This window comes from Myotis lucifugus, unplaced genomic scaffold (genome assembly GCF_000147115.1).
Source record: "Myotis lucifugus unplaced genomic scaffold, Myoluc2.0 scaffold_61, whole genome shotgun sequence".
Taxonomy (NCBI): domain Eukaryota; kingdom Metazoa; phylum Chordata; class Mammalia; order Chiroptera; family Vespertilionidae; genus Myotis; species Myotis lucifugus.
Genome location: NW_005871109.1, coordinates 398504 through 418337, shown reverse-complemented (window position 1 = coordinate 418337; position 19834 = coordinate 398504). Strand labels below are relative to the sequence as shown.

The 19834-nt window shown below is 40.1% G+C and overlaps 1 protein-coding gene across 1 annotated transcript in view; it reads left to right on the top strand.

Annotated features, from left to right (window-relative positions):
- PDE3B (phosphodiesterase 3B) overlaps positions 1 to 19834 on the top strand; it is a 153099-nt gene that overhangs the window by 73700 nt on the left and 59565 nt on the right. The window lies entirely within an intron of this gene.

Here is a 19834-nt window from a genome sequence, read left to right as displayed (position 1 = left end):
TTTCATTTTCAAATCATCTCTAAGGCACTGGTATCTTTGTTTGCTTAATTTTAAGTTTAGTTACCATGACAAAACTTATTTACTCAACTAATGCCTAGCAGTTTCAAACAGATACTGCTGGCAACTTGAGTAATTTCTGTCTGACCAATAAATATCCCAAATGAAAAATGATAGTTTTATTTTAAATAGAAAAAAGAATAGTTTTGTTAGTGTACATTTATCTTTTTTTCTTGGCTAATTAAAACCTACTTTAATGCTTTCCTAATTTTTTAAAATATCTATATCTCTTAAATGTAATATTCCGTTCTAAAATAAAGGCATGTAAAAGACTAATAAATATATCTTCTATTAAGTACTTAAAATTTTACCCATGAAAAGTTGTTTAATTTCACACAAGTGATAAAATATTCTTAAATATACCTGTGCTTCTTTCTTTCTTTTTTTTAAATATTTTATTGATTTTTTACAGAGAAGAAGGGAGAGGGATAGAGAGTTAGAAACATCGATGAGAGAGAAACACCGATCAGCTGCCTCCTGCACACCCCCCACTGGGGATGTGCCCGCAACCAAGGCACATGCCCTTGACGGGAATCGAACCCGGGACCCTTGAGTCCGCAGGCCGACGCTCTATCCACTGAGCCAAACCGGTTCGGCTGCTTCTTTCTTATATAGTCTTTTTTTGGTATGAAATGTCTTTATGCTTTGGAGATGTAGCCATTTGGTAGAATCAGAGTTCTTTGTTTATGGTACTGAATCTTTACCATGTTGGCAATGTGCTTGTTCATATATAAAAGGTAACCAGAGAGAGAGGTTTATATTTCCTTTGAGACAAGCCTCAAAAGCAAATAGTTCCTTTGTTTTACTAGAATGTCTGCCCACATGTAGATTTTTAGTTGAGTAATGTTGGGCACAAAGATAAGAAAAAGGAGGAAAATCACATTACTCTAGTTCTTGTTTTCTTTATCTATAAGATGTGAAGATTGGAATTGTTGTCTTCTCAATTCCCTTTAGCTCAAATATAGTCTATTTATAACAGAATAACAGGCAAATGGTTTTGAAGATTTTGTTGTATAAAGTAGATATAATTGTTAGAGGAAAATTTATTGGAGGCTGTCGTTGAAAGTGACCCAGGCTTGATGTGATAATGTGAAAATATGGTGATGAGAGAAAGTTAGAAATGTCTAGGTCAAATTAGAATATGGGGGAGAAGAATTTTTTAAATGAGTCATTTATTTATTCAACAGTTAATCTAAATTTCATTATATATTTTAAAATAATCCTGATCTTGCAGGATGAATATGAAGGCTGAGTGTAATAATATTGAGTAAATACACAAGTTTTCATCCTCTTCTGTTGCCTGTGGTTTGCCAGAATTAAGAGTTTTTAAATTAGGTGTTACTTTGTTTTAGTTATAACTGAGTCGGCAATTTGAACACACTAAAAGACAGATTAAAGGGGTTACACTCACCATTTGTTCTCTTTCAAATCCATGACCCCTGCCCAACCCGGTGTGGCATGGCTCAATGGTTGAGCATGGGCCTCTGAACCAGGAGGTCACGGTTCAATTCTGGGTGAGGGCACATGCCCAGGTTGCGGGTTCAATCCCCGGTGTGGGGGTGCAGGAGGCAGCTGATCAATGCTTCTCTCTCATCATTGACGTTTCTGTCTCTTTCTCTCCCTCTCCCTTCCTCTCTGAAATCAATACAAATATATATTTTTTAAAAATCATGACCCAAAACAAACAATATTTAGATATTAACTACAGTGCTTTCCAACCTCTGTTCTAAGATGTTTGAAGATGGGTAACTTCAGCACTCAGAATAGTCCTGTGCACATAGCTGGTGTCGGTAGTTCTAATAATCAAAGGTAGGGTAGTGGGCAGACTGCTGAGGGGTATCAAAGCCTGGAGCTGAGCCCTTCTAGGGAATTTCTAGCTTTTCCCTAGGAGAGTATTCTAACCTTATAAATATTAGCTATTATAAATTTAATCTTATTGCTTCAAGTACTTCTGTTGGGGCAGAGATTACAAATTGATGGTGAAATATACTTACAATCTCTGCTCTAGTGAAATACCATTAGCAATTTCCATTGTATTATGTGGGAATACAAAGGTCATGTGTCTTTGCAAACCGATTAGAAACAGAGATAACCTAAACAAAGGGACTTCCAGCAGAGAATTTTCATGTTTGTTTTTTTTTAATTTTCCCTCACTATATGTAGGCAACTGTTACACCAGTAAGACAGGCTTTAGTTGCTCATCATTCTTAAGCCTAAACTATAATTTATCTGCCCCTGATGAATTAAAAAGGGCAATTAGTGAATAGGTATATGTTGTATTTGCTTTGTTAGGTATATGCCCCTAGGACAGGGGTGGGCAAACTTTTTGACTCGAGGGCCACAATGGGTTCTTAAACTGGACCGGAGGGCCGGAACAAAAGCATGGATGGAGTGTTTGTGTGAACTAATATAAATTCAAAGTAAACATCATTACATAAAAGGGTACGGTCTTTTTTTTTTTTTAGTTTTATTCATTTCAAACGGGCCAGATCCGGCCGGCGGGCCGTAGTTTGCCCACGGCTGCCCTAGGACCAGTTAGTTCCTTTGCTTCACTTGAATGTCAGTGGATCTTTTAGTTGTGTGAGTCTTATAGAGCTGATTGGTGGAAGAAGCAAGCCAGCCTCCTCTGACTCTTAAATGGGTGGGAGGCATGTGGAGGACACCTGGGCTCCCAGCATCCGTCTACCTGAGTTATTGTACTAGTGTGTATAGATGGGGGTTTCTTGGATTTTGGTCTTAAGACCATCATTTTTAGTTAATCTCAAATCTCCCCAGCAGGACTTTGTCTTATGATCTTCTTGTTTTCTTTCCAGACCTGGAGTCAAGTTTGTATCATATTCCTATTAGTGAAGTGAGGAGCCAGCCTTATTTTCTCTTTTGGTTTTGTTTGTATACCATGCATAGAATTCTACAATATTTATTAGGACTTTTCTCATGCAATCCTGAATTATTCAAGTGTTTCAGTAAGGCCTTATAAATATTAGCTATTATAAATTTAATCTTATTGCTTAAATTATACTGAAAATTATATTGTAACTTAAGAGGAAAATGTTTTATTTTTGAGGTAGGAGGAAAATAGAAATTTTATTTTTTAAAGGTTTACAATCCTTTAAAGGCTTAAGTTATTTTTGGCACTCTATCGTGAAAATATATATATCTCTTGGTGAGAATGTACAGTCTATGCCCCGGATGGAGATAAAATTTTGCTCATCCATAAGGTAGAAAAACTAGCTGAGGCCTGGGCCAAGGTATATATCCAGAAAAACATAGGAGGTCCAGAAGAGAGGTAGGTAGGCAAATACTTGAAAACATCCAGAGAGAACAAGAGGTTGAGTATTCTGGTAAAATAGAGGCAATTTTATATACTTAGAAAATGGTCCTCTGTGCTTGAATTCCTTTAGCACACTAATTAGACCATGGTATGTAGAACTGTTTTATAACTTTAAAATTGTTCTGAAAATCTTAAGGTTAAAAAAAAAAGGTAGGTGTTTTGCTCAATTTCAGAACATAAAATAATAAAAATCTCGTAGGAACTCATGGATAAAATTTTAAATGCTTATTTATCATTAGGATATAGAGATTTAACTAATTGGTAGGTATACAGGTTAAAGCTCTACCCATTCCAAATAATGTACGACTAGTATTTTCATATTTCTCTCACTCACCCATTTTTATTCTGTCCCTTTAGCTATCTTGCTTCTCATTTTCATCTCTTGACAGAAAAAAACCCCAAACTTATATGTATATTTCAAGTGCTACTTTATAAAATCTGAATTATCAGTACAGCTTTAGAAAGTCACACTTGATGAACATTTATTTTTTAACTTACTAAGAGAAAGGAAGGGGAAATGCATGTTCAAGGACCAACAAATAAACCAGTGTAGCTAGAGCAGTGTCACCTTAAGAAACAATTATGGGAGGAATTGGAAGATAAGTAACCACTCTTTTTGAGGAATTTCACTGTAAAAGGGAGCAGAGAAATGGAACGGGGGCTGGGTGGAAGTATGATCGTGAGAAGGTATTTCTGTGAGATTTGGGGAATTGCGGCATGCTTATAATCTAATGCAAATGATTTCGGAAAGAGAGAAAATGATGATGTAGGAGAAAGAGAGAATTGCCAGTGAAATGTCATCATGTAGGCAACAAGGGATTAGAACTAGTGCGTTTATCCCCATATCCATGGGCATAGATTCCAAGACTCCCAGTGGATGCTGTGCAGAATAACCACCCCTGTAATATACTGTTGTTGTTGTTTTCCTATGCATACACACCTATGATAAAGTTTAATTTGTAAAGTAGGCATACTGAATTAATAATAACAGAAAAATTACAACATATCATAATAAGTCATGTGAATGTGGCAGTAAGTAAAATAGATGTTACTTGAACACAAGCACTGCGATACTGGGACAGTTGATGGGATATCCGAGATGGCTACTAAATGACAAACCAGGGGTAGTGTATACAATGTGGGGAAGCAGGACAACAGGATGATTCATGTCTCCAGGGGACTTGCGTGAGATTTCATCATGTTGCTTAGAATGGTGTGCAATTTAAAACATGAATCCTTTATTTCTGGAGTTTTTTATCTAATACCTTTGGACCATGATCGACTGCAGGTAACTGAAACCATGGATAGCAAAAGCACGGGTAAAGGGAGACTACAGTAGATTCTAAGTCATACTAACTTCCTGATCTCCCTCCTCCTCACCCCAACACCTTTTTTTCTGCTTCTCAGTTTTTTATCTAGAGCTCTCTGACATGCAGGGGTCAAGATTACTATTTTTGTACTTTAGACTATATTAGAAAGTACAGTTTCAGTTTAACTTTTGGCTATTGAATGGTATTTTTCATTGGGCCTGACTTGGAAGACAAATAAATAGAAGAAGTTAGAAATCCTGAAATTCAGTGTTTCATTAACATAGATTTGTACACAAAGCTCAAATAAAATGTCATCAAGAAACAGAACAAAAGATGCTATAACAGTTAATTCACAGCACTACTATAATAAATATTCTTTTAAGTTTCACATAAATATAACAGCTCGGTAAGTTTGATTTGAAGACACATATATGTTTTTCTGTTTGGCTGCATAGGGAACAATGAAATAAAACCTCATTGACGTAATTGAGCCTGATAACATCGCCTGGCTGTACTGCTGATGTTTCACTGTGGTATTGGTGGTTTTGTACAGCCCTGTAAAGCATATTGGACTTACAAACATTCAAACAGAAACTTTTATCAGGATTCAACTTTTTAACCACAGAGAAGAGCTGAATTTATATAAAGGCTCAGTCTTGGGTTCACTTTATCAAATCAACTAAAAAAATTTTAATAATGTATACCTCATGTTACTTAAAGGAAATGCTGTTTTATAAAATTAGTTTTGAACAGATAACCAGTATGTGAAAATATATAAAAATTATATTTGAGCTTAGGAGGAAACAAATAATGGAAGTGCCTAAAACCAGCAAGTTAAATGTCTTATACTGTAACACAAGCATGTCAAACTCACGCCAGCTGCGCATTTCACATGCTTGGAACCATGTTTTGAGAACATAAGCACTATAACTTTTTTACTGTGATTCAAAATTTAGCTGTATTTAAACTATTCTTATATTTAAATTATTTACAGGTTCTACTTTAGTATTGTGATTGAGGTTTAGATATCTAAAATTTTGCTGACTTTGGAACAAGGTATATACTTTCTACTTGGAAGTAAGATTTTAAAAGAGCTCTCATATACTATTACATAGGGGGAATGAATGCTTCTATCAGTGTTTCTTAAACTGAGGAAATAGGTTGTGTATGGCAGGTTTTTTTCTATATCCAGATTTTTTTTCTCTATTTCTCTTCATCAAAATTACAATTTATGACATAAAGCAGCGAGTGTTTTTAGGCTATTGGTTCTGAATACTCAAAAATTCAACAGGGACCTGGAATTATAAAGAGATTTCTCAATGAAGATTATTTTCAGAGCTCTGTCAATAGTTAAGTTAATGGGCATTGTCACAGTGTTAATTTACATTTTATTGAACAAAAAACTTTTATTACATTTGCTATTTATTTTTATATTTGCTTTTTTTCATTAAATTTATTGGGATGACATCTATATATATACTAGAGGCCTGGTGCACAAAAATTTGTGCTCTGGGGGGAGGGGGGTCCCTCAGCCCAGCCTGTGCCCTCTCGCAGTCTGGGACCCCTCGGGGGATGTCCACCTGCTGGCTTAGGCCCGCTCCCCAGGGGATTGGGCCTAAGCTGGCAATCAGACATCCCTCTGGCAGCCCGGCAGCCCTCGGGGGATGTCCACTTGCCAGCGGGGAGCAGGCCTAAGCTGCAGTCTGACAACCTTAGTGCAGCTGAGGAGGTGGGAGAGGCTCCCACCACCACCGCTGTACTGGCAGCCGTCAGTCTGGCTTGTGGCTAAGCAGAGCTCCCCCATGTGGGAGCGCACTGACCACCAGGGGGCAGCTCCTGCATTGAGCGTCTGCCCCCTGGTGGTCAGTGTGTGTCATAGTGACCAGTCATTTCCAGTTGTTCTGCTGTTAGGGTCAATTTGCATATTACCCTTTTATTATATAGGATAGAGGCCTGGTGCACTGGTGGGGGCCGGCTGGTTTGCCCTGAAGGGTGTCCTGGATCAGGGTGGGGGTCCCGCTGGGGTTCCTGGCCAGCCTGGGTGAGGGGCTCAGGGCTGTTTGCAGGCTGGTCAAGACCCCAGTGGGGGACCCTCACCCCATGGGAGTGTGGCCAGCCTGGGTGAGGGGCTGAGGGCTGTTTGCAGGCTGGCCACAGCCCCTTTAGGGTGGGGGGGTGTCCCACTGGGGTGCTTGGCCAGCCTGGGTGAGGTGCTGAGGGCTGGTCAAGCCCTCCAGCGGGGACCCTCACCCCATGGGGGTGTGAACAGCCTGAGTGAGGGGCTGAGGGCCGTTTTCAGGCTGGCCACACCCCCTTCAGGGTGGGGGTCCCCACTGGGGTGCCTAGCCAGCCTGGGTGAGGGGCTAATGGCTGTTTGCAGGCTGGTCACACCCCCTTTAGGGTGGGGGTTCCCACTGGAGTACCTGGCCAGCCTGGGTGAGGGGCTGATTGCTGTTTGCAGGCTGGTCAAGCCCCCCCCAGTGGGGACCCTCACCCCATGGAGGTTTGGCCAGCCTGGATGAGGGGCTAATGGCTGTTTTCAGGCTGGCCACACCTCCTTTAGGATGGGGGGGGGTCCCCACTGGGTTGCCTGGCCAGTTGGGTGAGAGGCTGAGGGCCGTTTTCAGGCTGGCCAAGCCCCCCCGGTGACAGAAGCTCCCAGCCTCTCCTTTTTTTTCTTTTTCTTTTTTATTCTGGGATTTATTTACCTTCTATAATTGAAACTTTGTTGCCTTCAGTGGAGCTCAGAGCCACCAGGGCAGGTGGGAAGCTTGGCTTCCTCCATCACTGGAGCAACCAAGCCTCCTGCTCACTCCAGCTCCGTGGCTGCCAGCCGCCATCTAGGTTGGGTTAATTTGCATATAGTCGCTCTGATTGGCTGGTAGGCGTAGCGAAGGTGCGGTCAATTTGCATGTTGTCTTTTATTAGATTAGATATAAAAGGCTAATATGCTAAGTGTCCCTCCGACCGGTCGCTATGATGCACACTGACCACCAGGGTCAGACGCTTAACACAGAAGCTGCCGTGACACGCACTGGCCATTTACAAAGAAACGGCACTGCAGACCTGGCACTGACAAAGCAATACTCGGTTTCCCCCAAGTGAGACACAGGCCCTGCCACTAACCCAGAGCAACAGCCCACCAAATTGCAGCCAACGCTGCCAAGACCCCATGGCGCAAAATGCAGCCCACAGCCAGCCCAGTCTGGAAACGGTGGCTGTGGCCCCGGGTAATGATGTCACATAGCAATGCAATGCCCGGCTTCCTCTCCCTAGCGACAGGCCATTTAACAATAAATGGCACTACGGACCTGGTGCAGAGAAATCAACACTTGGCTTCCCCCAAGTGGGACACAGGCCTCGCCACCACCCCGGAGCGACAAATCGCAGCCAATGCTGCCGAGACCCAATGGTGCAAAATGCGGCCCACAGCTCAGCCCAGCCTGGAAACGGTTGCTGTGGGCGCTAGGGAATGGCGTCCTGAAGCAATGCCTGGCTTCCTCTCCCTAGCGACTAGCCTCCTTCGAGTTTCTTCAGTCCAGAAACATGACTTGCTTTATAGCCAGGTGCAACCATTTTACACTTTAACCAAATGTCTGTGAAGCATTTTCCCGTGCCACATCTCATTTGATCCTCACAGAAGTCCTGGAGTAGGTAGATAGGAGACCTGGTAGAGTCTTATTTTCTTTTCATTAGCTGGAAAATGGAGATTTAGAAAGTTTAGAAACTTGACCTGACTGAAAAGAAGAAAATGACTTCAGGTTTTCTCACTGCACAGAATATAGTTAAATACTGCTGCAGTTAAATATTTTACCCTTTGTTCTCCCTGCGTAACCTACAATAATACTGTGTTTCGTGTTGATATTTACTGCTATGTTGCTGACAATTACCTGAAAGAGAAGTTGGGGAGCTGCTTCACTGGGCTGGAAAAAGTTTAGCTACATCAGAAAGCAGGTCTAATTAAGCAAGTTTGTTCTGTATCTATAAAAGGCTAAGTTGACTCACGCATGCACAATACATATAAAGCTCTCGCTATCGCCAATGCACGCTGTGTTTCTGTCATTGTCGATCGTGAATTTGGTTGACACTTCTATTATAGAGAAAGGGTGAATCGCAATATTAAAATATTTCTTCTAATTAATTTCCTTTCAATGTGCACGAGTCTGTGTACCGGGCCACTAGTTGGTTAATAATATCATAGTAAAGAGTAAAAGGGGGGCAAATATATGATGATTTAACTTTGGACGGTGGATACACAGTGCAATATACAGAACATATATTTGCATGTTAATGTTTATATTTGCTCCATTTTGTCTTAGCTCACTAAAAAGATGTGTTGTAGCCACCAGCTTGTTTTCTGTGGATAAAGTGGCATGTAGATTTGCATTTAGGAGACACTCATTGTTTAGCATGGCTCTTCCTTACAGGTAACGGATTCTCTCAGAACTGACTCCGACACATGTTTTCTAGTCTACCATAATTCACAAAAGTAATCATTAAGTGTGGGGGGGTGGGGGATCACTTTTGTGGTAGGGTTTTCTGTGATAAACATGTGAAAAGTCGACTACCATTGTTCTTCACGTGTATTGCACATATACCAAGAGCTGATTCGGACTCAGCACATGAGTGCATCTATCCAGCAGTAAAGTGACATATCTGCTGTGCACAAAGGTGACAGTACTCCTTACATTTATGCATTTATTCGGTGCTGTCCCAAGGTTCATGTGGTAAATACATTTTGGAAATGACTTGATCTGTTCTCTTTTGATCTGTTCTCTCTTTCAGCATAATCTTTATCACCTGTCTGGCTAGTTTTACCAGTCTCTCAGCAATAGTTTCTTGTTTTCATATGCTTTTGCTATGAGAACAGAATCTGAAGGGCACCTCTATAGTTTTTGTCCCATTTTAGGAACAAAAATATCAGTTTCATATAAGAATGCATTGCATGCTGAGAATTTTTAAAAAAAAAGATATTTCTGTGAAAATTAGAATTTCACACATTTGAAATATATGTAAACAAAATCAGTTTCTTATTACTCTTTCTTAGTTTAAACTTTTACCTAAGTGCTAATATTATTATGAGACATTAGTTTATATTTTCACTAAGGAGTTTGCTCCTTTGGATCGCCTGTATCATTAGTTTTCTTATTATCCTGGATCATTTTTAAGTACAAACAAGTTCTAGAACCTATCATATTAATAACAAAAAAGTATCACCCCACATTCTTTTCCAACTAGTTTTTCATTTTATTTTTGCTTTTGCAGCACAATTTCTCAAAAATTCCCTCTAGTCACTATCTCTTCTTGTCTACCTTCATAAATTCTTAATTTTGTATTGAAGCTGAATACTTATAATGTATAGAGACTAAGGATAGCAAACACCATCTACCCATCATTAACTTTGCCACTCTCAGATCATTTCCTTTTCTCCCTTAGAGATGTTCACTATCCTGAATTTCCTGAGTTTCCCAGATACTTACATTCCTAAAAAGTATATTTAAATGTATAATTTTGTTTCTATACTTTGAATTCATTTTCCTTGTTGTATTCCATTGGGTGAATATACCAAAATGTTCAATTTTGTTTTTGGACATTTGGGTTGTATCTAGTTTTCTTTTTTTTCTTTTCTTTATTATGTACTATATACTATACTTTTATTGATGTAGTATGTACTGTACTTTCAGAGAGGAAGGGAGAGGGAGAGAGAGATAGAGAAATCAATGATGAGAGAGAATCATCTATCAGCTGCCTCCTGCATTTCACACTGGGGATCAAGCCCACAACCCGGGCATGTTGCCCCGACTGGGAATTGAACCGTGATCTCCTGATTCATAGGTCTACGCTCAACCATTGAGCCATGCTGGTTGGGCTGTATCTAGTTTTCTTGCTACCCCAAACAGTGCAGCTATATGCATTCATGTTCTTGTCTCCTGATGTCAAAGATCAAGCTTTGGGGTTTTCCCCTCTATTGTGGAGTGATGCTTTTGTAAAATACACTAAAAGTGTCATAATAATGTCAAGTTGCTATAAAAATTTCGAAACATTTACTGTTAATTTCTGTATTTATCTTATTAATTTTCAACCAATTTTCATTCAACACTTTGAATAACTGTTAATACATATTTAGTTGCAAAATTCCTGGATCATACATCTAACTTATGCAGAAAATTTTGGTTTTCTCAAAATCACTAATATTCTAGCTTTTCAAATTACACAGAAGGCAGTCTACCAATAGTTTGTGGCTGTCATTGTATGTTTTCAGTTCCTGATAATGTAGGGGATTTCAGATAAAGACCTGCTGCTTTTTATTGTATTTTCTTCCATCACCATTTATCCCCTCGGTGCCCTCTTCCACCTCCATCTCCTCCCTAGCCACAAGTGAGAGAAGACCATAATGGGATGAACAGCTAAGGAGGAGTGAATTTATTAAGGAAGATGGTCTGCAATACAGAATTCTACAGTAGAGGTCTAAAAAGTAAGCATAGAGGGGGGAAATTGTATATTGTAAGGTTTTCAGAAACCTCTAAGAGCACAATTAAAATAGCGTGTACATTATCTCTCATATTAGCAGAAACTTTTGAGCAGCCCCAGAATGGTCTCAGTGCATTAGGGAACATTCTCAAATTGTAAGCTAATATGCTCTTATACGCAAGAAGCAGGACTACTTTATAGCATTGTTTCTCAACCTTGTTTTCATTCTCAACCCGCTAAGAAGCCCTTTTAAGACATTTTTCCTAATCTTACTCCCACTCTATATTTCATATATTAAGTGTATTGGTTTATTATGTACTATGGCTTTTGGAGGGTCACAACCATTTTAATGTTTTTTAAATTATTTTTTGCCCTCCAGGAACCAATTTTCATCTTCTTGGGAGTGATATACTTATGTTAAGAATGCATGGCATGAATATAAATATGGCTTTTAGCAGTAAAATGCAAATATTTGAAAACATAATATTTAAGGGGCAGAGGAGACTCAATGTTAAACTATTTTAATGGAAATAAACTTTAATTAGCAAAAAAAATCAACTTCTACTTCTACTAGTGAATTGGGGAAATGAGGTACTGTATAGGCATTTGTCACTGCTAGATGGTACCATTGTGGAAGAATGGATTGGATGATAAGATAGGTGGGTAAGTTTGTAGATTCAGAATTTAAATTAGATAAATTTCAGTGACCCATCATATGGTTCTGTCTTCACTCCTGTCTGTTCTATACTTTCATTAGTGGAATTAAGAAAAAAAATCAGATTTATAGATGTCTCAATGATAGGAAAAATTGTTACTGAACAAGAGTTGATCTGCCCATATGCACAGACCAAAAGAAATGTACAAGCAGGCGTTTGTAGTGGAGAAAAGAATTATTTTATTAAAATTGGCACCAATCTGGAGAATGGGTGAGATCGTGTTCCAGAAAACCCAACTGCCCAATGGTTTACAGACAGGATTTATAGAGCAAAAGTCAAGAGTCATCATAAGTAATGGGGTTTGGGTTGTGGGTGTTGCTGATTGGTCAAGAGTGAGGTAAGGGCGATAAATGGTTTCAGGTCTTTCAGTCTGGTTCCATGAGGGTGTGGTCAGGGGTCATTCCACTGTAGGGCCCAGGAGCTGTAACACAACCTAGGCCATGTATTCTTTTGCTTAATAGAGATCTTACCTTGTGAACCTTAGTCAAGGCATGGTCATTGTTTCTTGCTGCCTCAAGGGTTAAAGATTAGTGAAGGGCAAGAGTTTAGACTTACAGGGCATTCTGTGAAGAAAGGGAATAGAGAGCTGGGGTCACATATTAAATCAAAGTCATACATTAAATAGGGCCCTTGGACCTGGCTGGTGTGGCTCAGTAGTTGTGACCTATGAACCATGAGGTCATGGTTCAATTCCCAATCAGGGTACATGCCCAGGTTGGGGGCTTGATCCCCAGAGTGGCATGCTGGAGGCAGGTGATTGATGATTCTCTCTCATTGATGTTTCTCTCTCTCTCTCTCTCTCCCTCTCCCTTCCTCTCTGAAATCAATATATAGTAAATGGGGCCCTTGGTTTCACTCACCCTTTTTTGTGCATTCCTCAAACCTTAAGGGAAAACAGGCAATGATCTGGCTGTTACCTGCTGATTAGGGACATTGATTAGAGAAAGAAGAATGGATTTGTCTCAAAATCAGTTGGAAGTATACTGGAGTCTCGGGTCTAAGATCCCTAGTTTGAATTACCATTAGATTACTATTCTTGGCTATCTTTTAGGCAGCAATTATAAAGACAGATTACCAGTAGTAGTTCAATATCACTAATGTAGACATTCTCCAAGGGCCAGGCAGAGAAGTGAACCAGTGGGTGAATGCATCTGCATAGTAAAGGTTGTCAACCTGATCTATGGCAGTGTTCATGGAGTTAATAAATTGGAAACATTAGAGTCATAAGCTGGGATGTAAGTGCAACATTTCTATCTAAAAAGCGAGCATATTCCTCCTTGAGCTACAGTTGGTAGGTCTAATTCTATTCAGTTCTGTAAAACCACCTTTCTTATTTGGGCCATTTCTTGATTCCAAAGAAGAATGCTTTGTCTGGAGTTATTAAGAGCTGAGGCTGTGACCTTTGTTAAGGCCTGTATTTCTAGCTTTGCTGAGATGTCTGCATATCAGGACATGAAAATGGAGACCGGCCATTCTCACCAGATCATGATCCTTGGACCTTTAGACCTCAGTGCTGGAAAATTCTGTGTGTTCTTTTCTCAGGAAGGATCTTACAGATCCATCCTGACAAAGATGGGAACCCCCAAGTACATTGCCCAGTCCAGCAGTAGGGGAGGTAAGGCCAAAGATTAGTGCCGCAAATCTAAATTCCTTCTTTGGGTGTAGGAAAGACCTCAGGTAAGAAGGACTTATTGTCTCTTCCTGTCTATTTGTTACCTAGACAGGAATTATGAACCTATGTACATGCTGACAAACATTCAGTGATGCCCCATTATACCCGACGCAGAGCAAAATTAGACTGGTTGGTTCATTCAATGCAGAAAGGGGCCGTGATGAAAGAGGCAACGTGCAAATCATAGGCCACCTCAGACATATGTGACGGGGGACAATAGAGGCATTAGTGCATTTCTAAGTCAAAAATGCATGCTTTCGTCTTAGTACAATTAAATTGGTGTTCCCCTGGATGTGGGGTAGGATAGAGGTCCCAGCTTATCTTTAGTAGCTTGTTCCATCCATCTTTCCCAGTCCGCGATGTTGAAGGATTGTATAATCCAAAGCATTCCTTCTGCACTTGACATAGGCAGCAACCCACAGACCCAGCAGTCGGACTGGTTATGGACTTCTGTAGAAGTGGCAACCCATGGGAAGAAGACAATGCCCATAACAGATAGAAATTGAAACGGAAGTTAGAGATTAGAAAACAAACAGTTACCTGGGTGGTCTTCATTTTGGTGAGGTTCAGCCTGTGTTTGCAGATGTTTGTTTTCTGAAGGGTATTGTACAGTCAGGATGTCACAGAGGTAATCATATTGATTGGTGATTCCTAATGGGAGTGGTGGATTCAGGGCTTGATTCCTTCTGGTTTAACAGAGGAATGAGTCATTAGTAAAATCTGATAAGACCCCACCTATTTAGGTATAAGCTGATCAATTCATTTGAGGTTATTCTTGTGGTGTAAAAAGGTGCTCTAGTTTTTTTGTGTGTTTCTTTTCTTTTTTTTTTTTTTGCACATATCTGTCCAATTTTCCCAACACCATTTATTGAATAGACTATCTTTACCCCATTGTATGTTCTTGGCTCCTTTTTCATATATTAATTGACCATATAGGCATGCATTTATTTTTGAGATCTATTCTGTTGCACTGATATGTTTTTATGGCAGTACCATGCTGTTTTGATAACTGAGGCTTGTAGCATAGTTTGATATAGGTAGCATGATACTTCCAACTTTGTTCTTCTTTCTCAAGATTGCTATGGCTATTAGCAGTCTTTGTGGTTCCATATAATTTTTGGATTATTTGTTCTAGCTCTATGAAGAATATTATTGGTATTTTTATTTAAATTTTTTTATTGATTTCAGAGAGGAAGGGAGAGGGAGCAAGCAATAGAAACATCAATGATGAGAGAGAATCATTGATTGGCTGTCTCCTGCACGCTTCCTACTGAGGATTGAGCTCATAACCCAGGCATGTACCCTTAATTGGAATCAAAACCTGGGACCCTTCAGTCTGCAGGCTCACGCTCTATCCACTGAGCAAAACCATCCAGGGCTCATTGGTATTTTTATAGGAATTGTGTTGAACCCAGAGATTGCTTTGAGTAGTGTGGACATTTTAATGTTAATTTTTCCTATCCATGAGCATAGTGTATGCTTCCATTTATTTGTATTTTCTTCAGTTTCTTTCTTCAGTGTCCTATAATTTTCTGAGTACAGATCTTTTACCTTCTTGGTTAAAGTTGTTTTTATGTATTTTTTATGCAATTGTAAATGTCATTGTTTTCTTAGTTTCCCTTTCTGATAGTTCATTATCCATGTATAAAAATGCAACTGATTTCTGATTAAATAAGGGTGGTGAAAGTGGACACTGCTGTCTTGTTCCTCATTTTACCGGAAACTCTTTTCATTTTTCCCCATTGAGTATGGTACCTGTGTTATGTTGATGTATGTTCCCTCTATTCCCACTTTGCTGAGAGTTTTTATCATAAATGGGTGCTAGCTTTAGTCAAAGGCTGTCTGTTTTCTGATGGCCTGGACAATGAATAACAGCAATCTTAGGAAGTATTGCTCCACTGTCCAGTTGAAATTCTCTTAGATCTCTGGCAAAAGCCTCTCTAAACAGTGGGGGAGGGTTTGAACTCTTGGAGAATAACAGTTCAACAGTCTTCCAAATGTAAATAGCTCCTGAGATTCAGAGTTCAAGGGTATACAAAGGAAAGGGATTTAAGTCCAGGAGAGCAAACCACCAAAATTTCCCAAAGTTGTCACCAAGGTATAAGGGTTAGGGACCACCAGGTAGATGTCTTCCACTCTTTGGTTGAGGGCCCTCAAGTTCTGAACAGATCTGTATTCCCCAGTACCTGATTTCTATACTGGTAAAATGGAAGTATTATATGGTGAATGACAAGGCTGAATAAGCTGATATTCTAGGAATATTCTAGGAATACTGTTACTAATGGTTGGATTCCCCTCCTAGCTGGTTCTTTTAGAAGGTCCTGTTTTAGATAGGAAGACATTTGCTCCTGCGCAAAATCACATTTGGATTGGGGTAGCCGTCTTTGCCTCTGCAGGCCTGCCCTTTGCCCATCCTTCCAGACTTATTTCTTGGAAGATTTCTTTGGAGAACTCAGCCAGAAGTTCTTTCTTTGGCCAAATCCAGCAATGCTGCCTGTAAAACACAAGCTTCTTCCAGAGGCACTTTAATATCAATCCGCCGTGGGCAGAGGTTATTTTGGCATTTAGTTTAGTCAGTAAGTCCCATCCTAAAAGTGGCACTGAGCATTTCAGCAATACAAGAAGCTATGATTAAGGTTTGTTTTTCCCATTTGGCAATCTAATGGCTTCCTTACTGACTCTGGCATTCTAGTCACGAGCCTTGTTTCAGAGGAGAGTTTAGTCAACCTAGTATTTAATACAAACTGTGGCTCCAGTGTCAATCAGAAAGTAAATTAAGCCCAGCCGGTGTTGCTCAGTGGTTGAGTATCAACCTATGAACCTGGAGGTCACAGTTCAATTTCCCAGGTGGGCTCGATCCCCAGTAAGGGGTGTATAGGAGGCAGCTTAAAAATGATTCTCTCTCTTCATTGATGTTTCTATTTCTCTCCCTCTCCCTTCCTAAAATTAATTTTAAAAATATTTTTTAAGTCCATTAATTTCTTCTTCTTCTTTTTTAAAAAGTCCATTAATTTCTTTCCCCACTGTTCCATGTGGGTGGTGTTGACCAGAGGCCCCGGTCCGTCACTCAGGAATAATTGGGTTACCTGTAATGCTCCTCCTACCTCTTTGTCCTGTTCTCTGCTTAAACTTGGTCATTTCCCCCATTCCACCCACCACCCCACCCCCAATGACCCTCTGGCTTGCAGTAAGCACACTGTTTGGGGCCTACTTTTGGAGCAGGTCCCTTGTTCCCCGCGGCCTTTACCTTGTTCATTGTTTTCTTAGGCCCTCTGGTGGTCAGAGCAGCAGCCAGCAAGTCAGCCTGTTGCTTCACCTCACTCTTTTCCCCAGATCTAGTCTCTGTTATTGAACAACTGAAAAGCAATCTCCACCAACAGTGATAGAGGCATTCAAAAGGCCTCTTAAGCTTTTGAAGCTTTCTTTGGACATCAGGGGCACTCTGACCCAAAATAGTCATGTTCACCACCTTTAAGTTTTCAGGGGCCTCTGGGCCTACATTAGTATTTTGGTGACAAGCCTCAAAGATACATTCTAGGAATTTGGCTGGGTCTTTGTCTGAACACTGCTTTGGCTGCTGGACCTGATTAAAACTTATTTGTTTGGGCACTCCCTTCCTTAACCCAACGGAATGCAGTTCCTGTCGTGCCCAAGCTTGTGCTGATCCGCGTCGTTTATATTCCGGTGTGGTCCGGTAGCAGGGACACAGCAGCTGTGGCTTCCGCTCACACAGGGTTTTGCAGTGTCTCATTGTGCAGGTGATTAGCTTTTCCCCCCTGCCTTTTCTAAGATAACCCACCGTTCTTTGGCAGTAAGTAGGGTGTTCAATAGATGTTGAATATCTGCCCAAGTCAGGTTATAAGTGTCAGCAATGGGGGGGAAAAGAGGTTTTCCGTATTTCTAGGATGGTCCCTATAGGCAGGCATATTAATTTCAGCATTAATTCCTCCAATTGGCACCTGCTTTAATGGGAATTGCCCTGTCTAGAGTGGCCCCCTGACCAATGTGGGAACCCTGCTGGATGTGAGAGGGGAGACCATTGCTCAGCCTGGCAGAGCTCTTCCTCCAGCTGCGTCACTGCCAAAGGGCAGTGGAAAGGCCACACGGGTGAAACCTTAAGCTAGAGTAATAAGTCACCTTCCTTCTCCTGGAATTCTCGTCAGACTTGCCTGGTTTCCCACCCTGGTGTTTCATAATTTTACATTTCATTTGCATGTGCTTATTCTGATACAAAAGAATAAGCACTTTGTACATAGGGGATTTCATCCATTTTTCCTCAGTGACTCAAGTTGCAAGATGGTACTGTAGTTCAAAGACCCAGCCTCTGGCCAGTGTTCTCCTGACTCTAGAGCAGACTGTGGCCATGTCATATTACAAAGAAAAAGCATTTTCTTTTTCTTCATTGGTTCATAACCAAACATGGCCCAGTTGGGTAAGATGCATCCCAGGGGACTGCATTAGGGGACGGAGTTAGATATACAGTTCCCCTTGATAATACAGAGGATAGAACTTCTTTTCACAGTAACAAACCAAGTCATTTTAAAGACAAAAATTTTGCACTAGTTTAACTTTTGATGTTTTAAATCCACTTACTTGATTAGATTTCTTTCAGTCTTACTCAGTTAAACCACACAAAATTTCCTCTCAGGTTTTCACAAACCTCCTACAACTTTTCTAATCCCTCTTAAGTTTGTCTCTTCTTACTCATTCAGAAGTAACCATCCTTAGTTTAGGACAAATTACTTTCCTCTAATTCCTTCAAAAATTTTATTTCCATACTTTATGCCTTCTAGAATCTAGAATGTTTGCTGGTCAAATTAAAACCTGAAATAACTTTATCAGAATAACAGTTACAGCCATATAAAATACTGCGTAAATTTAATGAGTACTAGACCACAGTCATTTTATAGGTACTAGTCCATGAATTTTGTAAGTGGTTATAGTACATCTGGATTTCTTTAGAAGATAATAGGTTTCTCTGCACTGGCAAGAGATGACTTTTCTTCGAGAGTATTGACAAGGAGATGGTAATGACCACTGGCAAATTTGGGTGATTAAGGGTGGGTACCCTATATAATAAAAGTGTAATATGCTAATTGTCTAACTGATCAATCGACCATTTGGTTGACTGCTCAACCAGTCACTATGATGTGCACTGACCACCAGGGGGTAGACACTCCAACCGGTAGGTTAGCTCAGTGGTTGGCAAACTGCGGCTCGCGAGCCACATGCGGCTCTTTGGCCCCTTGAGTGTGGCTCTTCCACAAAATACTGCGGTCCCTTCCTGGCCGGCCAGCCCCTTCGGCTAATAGGGACTGGGTGAGATGCCCGATCAGCCCTGATTGCTGGCCAGGCCAAGGGACCCCACCCATGCACAAATTCATGCACCAGGCCTTTAGTATTATATGAAAGAGCTCAGCAAGCTAGAGACTGCTGACAAATCCTTCTAGCAGCCTGTTTTGTATGGCCCTAAAGCTAAGAATGATTTTTGCATCTTAAGAGGTTGTAAAACAAACAAAAGAATATGCCACAGAGACATTACGGGGCTTGCAAAGCCTTAAATATTTACTGTCTGTCCTTCACAGAGAAGTCTGCCAATTCCTAATAAAATATTGGACTAATGATAGAGTAGATAACACTAAGATCTTTTGCAATAAAGGACAGGAAACAACACAAACAGTTCAGTATATGGAAATTTTGTGATTAAATCACTCATGAGCTAGGCTTATATTCAAGATTAGGGTTCAAAGCTATATAGAAAATTGCAATTATAATCAATTTCTCAGGCAAAAAGAGACCTATTAACTAAGTAAACTTAAGATTAATGATATGTAAGTTATAGCTTACTAATAAATTAAAGCCAATTTTATCTCCTTGAGAATAGTGACTATTGGATGGGGAAGCAGCCAGTAAGCCTGCTAGAAAAAGAGGCGCAGGAAAAAACTAGTCTGGGACTAAGAAGTTACCATTGTATAAAGAAACAAACAGGAAAACCACTAATTATCTGCATGTCAAAAGAGTTATGTGTTGTTTTTCATGCTCCATTCCTTTATACTTAATCTAACCACAAGGATAAGCTTTTAAAACTTCTTTTGACATAAGTGCCTTATTGGTAAGAAAATAGCACCACCATCATTTGGACTATGAAGATTTATATTTTTCCTTACTCCTTTAGTGACTGGATGTGATTTTTTATGTATATGTTCCCTTTTGGGAGCTTATTTTTGTGACTATTCTGACTTTTCTTTTGGTTTCTCAGTCACAGAGTACATAATTA